Here is an 8,625-nt window from a genome sequence, read left to right as displayed (position 1 = left end):
TTCTTAAGGTATGCACTGCGGTTTTGCTCAGTTCGTAAGCAACATATTAGAATTGTCCGAATTCCCCCCCTAACCCCTAAATACTCAAAAACTATATAGTGTGGGACTATATAGTGCCCTGGATTTTAAAGGTAATTCAGACACGATGTTCACTACTTTGAAACATCTCATAAGAAAAAAGACGAAGAGAAACAGAAGTGGCAGAAACTTTTAGGGTTTAAATAAAAGACTGGGGGGTTTGGAGATCCAACTCATTTGTATCCTGAGGAAGAGGAGGCTATTGGGGACACAGAGGAAGGCCAGAATGAGACATGCCGGTCAGAGAGGAGGGGAAACGGAGGAGAAGCAGCCCCATGGCCTACTTTCCCTGCTTTAGAGTCGTCTCAGAAAGGAAGAAACGTGTACAGTGAATGCCAATGAACGTGTTTGTGAAAGAGAACATGGAGGAATCACACAAAACACATCGTTTGGGGGTTCCTTCAGGATCAGTCAAGGGTGTAAGTGAACCAGTGGTATAAGGAAGGAAAAGGGTTTGCGTACGTGTACGAACAGCTCACTCGGTTCCTCCTCAGAAGCATCTTTTGCATGAAAGTCTGGTCAACAGTCTTCTCTGCTCTGATTCTGTCCCTCTGCTCCCACACAAGTTATTCTGGTTCTGGCTCCTTCTCAGCATCCCGCTGACAATCGAGCAAAGAGCAGAACGAAACTGCAGAGAGCCTTAAGTTACTCTGTTGGCACATTTGACAGTAAACACAAGAAAGAGAAGCTGTTTTTTTTTTATTTAGTTTGGAAAGAAGCAAAAATCTTGAGTGTTTTTGGTTTTATTTTAATCTAACTTCCATGACTTTTAAAATCAAATTATGCAGGCAATTTACCATGTGTGGGATTGATGGATCTTTAGGTCGAATGTGAGCTATGTGACATTATAACGCCTGCCTAAAAACCTTCAGTTAGTTTAACTCTTAATTTGTTCAGAAATCCAAAAGCTCCATGAGGTTTCTCATCCTCTAAGAGCATCCTCCAAACTCCTGCACTTCCCTCTGAGATGGGAACCACTTGAATTTGTAAACATTTGTTGAGACAATTTAAGGTAACAAACAAGCAAAGCTTGAGTTAAGAACTAAAATGCAGTGTATATCAAACGCACGTTGTGTTCGTGTTGTTGCAACACTAGGCTATCTGGTAAAAATTGATAATATGGCACTTAGGGGTGTGCCAAAATATTGATACTGCAATATATCACGATATTTAGTCATGTGTTTGATTCTCAATGAGTTCTCACCAAGTATCGATGTTTTTATTTTCGTTTGAAGAGACTTTAAAATGTTATATTCGTCATCCTTTGGTGAGACGTTCTTTTGGAGGTAGATAGCAAGACTGACTGTCGTGAGCACCAATGTGTCTGGCAGCTATTTGAATTATTTCATTTTTGTTCTGTTGTTTACCACAATTTTGCACTAAGTATTGGCACTGCTGCTCATGTTTACTATTGTTAACACTGAATTTTACAGATAATTCTAATTCATTTGGTATCAATGCTTGTCAAAGACAGTATTACTGATTTTAGCAATGCTGCACAAAAGTGTCTGTTATTTGTAGCACAAAATAAGACACAAATTGTTTATTATGATTGTGTTCAAGCTAAAAAATGAATAGGGATATATTTTCCCCAAAAATAGGTTTTTCCAAATGTGAGTTATTAAAGATGTTTTTACCACTTATCGTAGTATTGCGATATCATTGACAGTGTGACCCATGTATCGTGTATCGCATCGTATCGTGAATTAAATATAATTAAATATAATATTATTATAATATTTGTATATAATATAATATTTCATATTATTAAATGTAATTTGTTTTGGACTGAGTCTTTAAAGATTCTCGCCCTTTGTCAAAGCTGATTAGTTGGGATTTTTTCTGCTCCCTTTGGAATTTTTTTCTAGTGTTTTTTTCACAACACTTGGACACTTTAGATTGCATGCAGCATGTCGGAATTTGTAAGAGGATCCATTTGATGCCCCGCCTCCTGCTGAGATGCCAGTCATGCTTGTGGAAGTTCATCAGCTGTAACTGTCGGTAGTGAATCCTCCTGATGCCGTCCAGCTGCTGTGGAGATCAGCGAACAAACGCTATCTGGTGACTGACTTTGGGGCTTCAGAGCAATGCAAGAGCGTGGAGGGTTTGGCCTCAACACTCCCGAGTCTCTCTCCAGTCACTGGGATCTTCAATGGGTCCTCTTGGTATTTTAGGTTTCTAATGTGGGCTCGTGGAATCCCTCACTGGTGTTGGTGTCGTTCAGTGTTGTCATCTGGGACTTAGTGGAGTCAGACTCTATAGAAGGCTGCTAAATTTAATCAGACTAACCTTAACAAAAAAAATGTCAATAACAGTCATAAAGGGAAAATAAAGTAGTAAACAAAAGACTAACAACACCATGTTACCTGCTAAAAAGCAAACTTTAGCAATGACATTAATGATAATATTGTTGATATAAGCATAAAGGAAGCGAGAAAGAGGTAAATAAAAGACTTACAGAGCCCCATGGACTGTTAAAAAGCTAACTTGGGCAAAACAAAAAATGTTGATAACAGCATTAAAGAGGCAAAAAAGTGGTAAATAAAAGGCTAACAGTGCTACGTTTTATGCTAAATGTCAAATTAATCACACAGATGAAAAAAGTGTAAAACAGCTGAAAAAATGATGAAAAAACGTCCAAAAGAATATCTGTTTTACTAGAGTAAGAATACTGCAGAGAACATAAGCTAAGTAAAATAACACAAAATTAAATGCAATAAAGGCCTCGTTAGCAAGTAAAAAAATGGTAAATGGTAAAAGAGAATTGGAAATAGTTGTAAAAACCAAAAAATATTCTGAAAACTGAACATTGCTAAAGGTGCCACCTTAGTATATTTAAGTGCAAGTCATAGAAAATAACTAAAACAAGAAGAAAAAAAAACATGAAGGTTAAATGTAGCCAAGAGATAAGGATAATGTGTTAAATCCCCACAAATGCTGCTACATTTTTTATTGTTTTTTTTTTATTTTTAACTTCATGTTTTGATATTCAACAAAATGTACTAACATTTAAAAATATTTTAAATTACTTTTAAAAAGCAGCAATGCCAAACATGCTAGCTTAGCTTTGTCGGTGGCTAACAAACGTGCTTGCTTGTTTTCATGAGCTAGCTTAAATGCAAAAAAGTTAATTTATGTAAAAAAGCTTTAAACAAATATTTTTTTTGTTTAATTATTTGTTAAGTTTGTTATAATCTAGTGTAAAAAATAGTGGTAAATCTATAATATTAATGCCTCAGAAGAACAAACCACAATCTGGTCTGAAAGTTTGCTGGTGTTGTGGTTTGAGGTACAAACGTTCAGCGATGTCTTGTTGTGTTTCTGCTGTAAAGTTGATTGGTTTTCGGTTAATGAACTCTGTGAAGCTGCTTGGAGAATGTCAGATGCAGGAGGACGCGCAGGGAGGTGTCAAGTCGAAAAGTTCACATCGTTAAAGTGAGGAGAAGCAGATCATTACTCTCAGACACTCAGAGCAAGTTTTGCAGCAATTAGACCGTCCCTGGCGTTCTGAGGGTTTCCTCTCAGGACTCCACGCTGCCCACCACATGAGGAGGAAAATTAGGTCAGAAAATGCTGTCGTGGAAGTTGCCAATAAGATGAAAAGGTTTTTTAATATTGCCTCTTTTTTTTTTTGCTGCTTTGAAGTGGAATGAAGCGCAGTGATTGGCTGCTGAGACGAGTGACTGATACAGATAATCCATCAACGGTCTGTTTTTGATAACTCCGCAGGGATTCAGGTTAAACGGGGATTTGCATGTTTTTGTTCAAGGGAAGGTCCTGATGGATTTTCCTTCACGTACACACAACGGTTCTCTGGGAGGAGCCACTTTTCACCTGGGGGGGAGCACACGCGTGCATGCGTGTCCCAGAAAAAGAGCTGTATTTCTGCTGCAGAGGCAAAGAAGGGACATGCAGATGATGATGAATTACTCCGAAGTTTGGGGCTGAGCTCCCCTTCGGGGATGCGGGGGACTTGCTCTGTCGGCCTCTTTGTCCCATTTGATGAATGAGGAACTCGCTGTGCTGCTGCACAGACGTCCAGTTTCAAACTCAAACCGAGAAAACTCCTGCGGTGTTCCGAGGCTGATGTACGACCTGATCACTGCTTTCCTCTGGCTCTGCAGCAAAGCCACCGAAAAGTATAGCTAATGAGACGCTCCGAACATCTAAAGCAAATTCAAGAACAAATGAGAACCTGTCAGTCTGCTGCTTTGGGACTCCAGAGAACCCTGGAACAGTGGAGAGCGTTCCAAGAATGAGTGACCAATCTGCGGTCAAGGATCAATCCAGGAGGTCATGGATGGTTTTGGGTCAGATTTTACAATTCAACCGTCAGACAAAGATCTTTAAACAAACATGGATTTATGGAAGAGGTCCAGGAGAAGGACTGCTGAGGAAAATGAACACAAAGAAATATCCGGATTGTCTCCAAGGTGTTGAGACAAATGTTTTGGGGACCGATGTGACATGGGAGGAAGCTTTCGGACAACCTGAACCCTTTTTCATCTCGACTCAACACTTTCAGAAAAGGGGACAAACACAGTGGTGGAAGTGTGATGGTTCTGCAGCAGAACCATGATCCAAACAATAGCAGGTGCATCTCTGAATGGATCAAGGTGAAGGTTCTGGAAAGTTTGTATCAAAGTCTTGTTCAAATGGGACCCAGAAATTCATGAAACACTTCAGCAAAACAATCATTGATTAGACTTGTGGGTTAGTTACAGAACCAGGCAGGTTTGGACATTTCATGTTTGTAATTAAAAGAAATAGTAGAAAAAAAACAGTAATTTGTAGGGATGGTTCAATAATTTCCAGAATCAACTCGATTCACCAGAACCTGGATCGATTCGATTCTGATTTTAAATTCTTTCAATTCAATTCGATTCAATTCAGTTTTGAGTTTACACGGTTTACACAGTTAGACACATTTGTTTAGAAATACATTAATAATCTATATATGTTTTGAAGATTTTCATATTAATCTGATATAGTTCAAATACTGTAAAATGTATTAGTAAAATTATAATATGTTAATACCAAACAGTGTTACATGGATTCTCAAACGGAGAAACAATTGTTCTGCTTCTCCTGGAGGTCGTTTCAGTTTCGCCACTGGGTGGCGATCCCGCTATAGCATTACACCTTTTTTCAGAAGAAGAAAGTATGAGGAAAAAACTGTGCTTTAGATCACAAATGGTTACTTTAAAAAAATATTTCCTTAAGAGTTTAGAATATACTGTAAGTATATAAAGAAGTTTATGTAGTAAATATCAGTAATGTATATTTAGGTCAATCGAACGTTAGCATTAGCCATCCTATGAGAAATCCAATTATATGTTAGCATGGAGCTAGCTGACTTTAGCATTATGTGTTTGATCGATCTCTACTTTTATGGATCGATTATTGATCTATTAAGCTTAGATCGATTCAGGTCGATTCATCAATTTTATCAACCAATACCTATATTAAAGTTTTTAATTCACCATATTTTCCACAGTATAAGTCACTCTGAAGTAAAAAAAAAAAACATGATCCTTTTTATTTTTTTCTATCGCTTACAAGTTGCACCTAAGTATTAGTTGCATCCCAGGTCAAACTATTCAAAAACAGACGACTTATACTATGTAAAATACGGTAGAGGATCTGTGTGAGGTATTTACAAAGACAAATACACAGGTTTTCTGCTATATTGTGGTTCACTTTTCACGGTCTTGTTGTTTTGCAGATGTATTTTTGTACCTTTTTGTAAAGCCAGTTGTGTTCTGTTCCCTGATTGGCTGTTGGCCATTTCGATCAATAAATGTCCTTCATGCTGTTACTTTTGAACAGAATGCTTCCAGTTTACCAGAGATACATAAATATTAGATCATTTTTTTCATTTTATAATACTGGACCTTTCTTTTCTATGAAGGTTTGAACTTTAAGAGCTTAAAAAAAAAAGTGAAAATGTCCATGTCTGAGACAATAAAATGTGTAGTAAGGAGTTTTACAGCCTTAAAAAGAGTAACTGTAAAAATAAAGTTTGAGGATTTTGTCAATCGCGGGTTATTTTTTAGATTGTAACTCTTGTGATAAACTAAAGAACTGTCTGTGTTCTCAGTATTTAACAGGAAGGTTGCTTCTCAGTGTGATCAACCGTCCTTGTCATTGGTCAATCGACTGAACTTGTTAAAAGTTTTGGAAATGTCCTCAAAGACCTCCCCAGTTGCAGATGTAAAGACTGAAGGAAAACCGTTGGAGATCGTTATCCTGGTTTTCTTTTCACTTCATCTGAGCTAATTTCTGCCATTGACCTCCATGTGGTTCAGTGTCTCGACCTTTCCCCCAGATATCTTCCTCATGCGGATTTACGCCCTTCTCCTGCCCTCGTGGAGTGACCGTCTCCCCCTCCGACAGGGATCTCCGGGGCTTCTCGTTCTGTGGTCCTGCTGTTCTCCAGCTGTCTGCTGGGCATCACCTCTCCCTGCCGTTTCATATTCCTCAAAAGGAGCTTTCCACGTTTTTATTTTTGCACTTTGCTGCATTTCTCCCCTCTGTTCCGACTGAAACTCAATCCAGACAAAGCCTGGATCTCCTCCACTGTTTTTTTTCATTTTTTGGGAAATCTCTTCATTTCTTAAGCACAGGAGGCGCAGAAACGAAGAGATGAACACCTGCTGCTCCCCTGATGCCGCCGGCATCTGCAGCCGACGGTCCAAATGGGGGCGCCGTGCCGTTCCCCGCCAGGCTGCAGTGAATTATCTCTTCCCAGCAGGGATCAATGGAGCATTACCATCAGCGGGGAGGGGCGGGAGGAGAAAGTAGAAATAAAAGGAGAGCTTCTCCACGTTCTAGGAGCCGTGTGTTGGAGCTGCTGGTTCCTGTTCCCCTGGTTTTGTGTGTTCGGGCGCACGCTATCTACAGAAGATGCTCCGCCCTGTTCAAACCCCGTTTTTGCCTTCTGCTCATGGGAGCATCTGCACAAGAACGCAAGAGTGAGGCTGCGATCCAGCATCCCACATCATCAAAGTCACACCGCCGTGCCTTTAAGCTGCCCACCTTAGACCCACTTGTCCAAAGTGTTCTGGTTCTCCCCAGCTGTAGTGTCTAAGCACTCCTACTTCCGCTCCCCATAAAAGCCACTTCAGCTAAAGAAAAAGCTTAAGTGCGCATTCGCATGCAGCGCGCTCCTCCTCCTCTGAGAGCTCCTGCAATCAATAGGAGTCAGATTCAACTCGTCTGAAGTCTCCGTTAATCTGAGTGTTTGCAATTTGCTGCAGCGATGCGCCTCCGTGCAGAACCGCTGCCTGTTTTTCTCCACGAGATGAAACTAAGGCTGGAGTTTTCATTAATAAGAGTGGCGTGAAAACATGGCGTTAGCTCATCCTGCAGGCGCCATGAATCTACATCAACTGGTTTTTAGGAAAAGCTGAAGGTCTGACTGTCAAACCGCTGAGCAGTCCTGCTGGTTCTGCAGAATTGCAGGTTGATCCCCGTCTGGTTCTGTTTGAGGATCCTCACAGTGTCTTGTGTGTGAAGATGACGAGGGCTCATCCCTCTTTCAGAGAGGAGTGTTTCCCTCAGCGGGGAGCGTGAAAGCTGCTGTGTTGTTTGCTGTTCGGTCTGTTGAGCAAAAGCTGTCGGGTCTGCTGCCAGCAGCCTCTGAGGGGAAGGTTCTGGAGAGGTCCTGGAGGGGGTCCAGCTGCCACACACTGAGCCCCCTGTGTGCTGGCGCTGAAGGAGACGGCCAGGAGGCCTGCTGCTGAATGGGGGCGTTGTGCACACGTCTTCACTCGGCGGAGAGGCCTCTTCAACGTGCAGGTTTCATGAAGCAGCGCTCACGGTCAGGTGACCATCAAGGGGCGGGACCAAACTGTGAGGTTTTTCATTGACTTCCAGAATGAAGCACATCTGAAAGTGAAATAAGTCATTTCACCAAATAAAAAGAAGCATTAGCAGTTTTTTTATATTTGTTACAGTGTTGTAACTTCAGTGCAAACAGCAATACTAACTACAATAATAATAACAGTAAAAACAGTTGCATCTAATGTATAAAATTTACAACAAGATGTTTAAAGACAGAATGAACAAGAGAAGGCGGGTTGAATCATGAAGTGATAATATAAAAAAGTTCTAAAAATGTCTTCCCTCCAAAGTTGGATTTATCATTAATCGTTTTATTTTAAATTTGTCATAAAGTGTGTCCGCAAACAAAGTCTTGCTCATGGTCATGTGGAAAACAAGGGGCGAGGCCAAATTCTGAGGTTTCCAACTTCCAGATTGTTGCACATTTAAAAATGAAATTACCCGGAGCTAGGCCCGTTCACCAAATAACCACTTGGCGAGGGTTTTAAAAATTAATTCTTATTAGTTAAAACAAAATTAATCGTGATTAATTAATTACAGACAATTTTTTTATCGCGTTTATCTAATTTTAGCCGATATTGTTGATGTGCTCTCAGATATAATAAAAACAAAGGTTTATAAGTTTACTAGCATGAACATTTTATTTGAACTCAGCTGCATTTTATTTTGCATGTTGCTACTGTGAGGTCGTCAATGTGCCAC

The 8,625-nt window shown here is 40.2% G+C and overlaps 1 protein-coding gene across 1 annotated transcript in view; it reads left to right on the top strand.

Moving 5' to 3' along the window:
* Positions 1-8,625, top strand: part of ext1c (exostoses (multiple) 1c) — a 45,815-nt gene that overhangs the window by 15,264 nt on the left and 21,926 nt on the right. The window lies entirely within an intron of this gene.

This window comes from Oryzias melastigma, linkage group LG11, assembly GCF_002922805.2.
Source record: "Oryzias melastigma strain HK-1 linkage group LG11, ASM292280v2, whole genome shotgun sequence".
NCBI lineage: Eukaryota > Metazoa > Chordata > Actinopteri > Beloniformes > Adrianichthyidae > Oryzias > Oryzias melastigma.
This window is presented reverse-complemented; position numbering and strand designations above follow the sequence as displayed.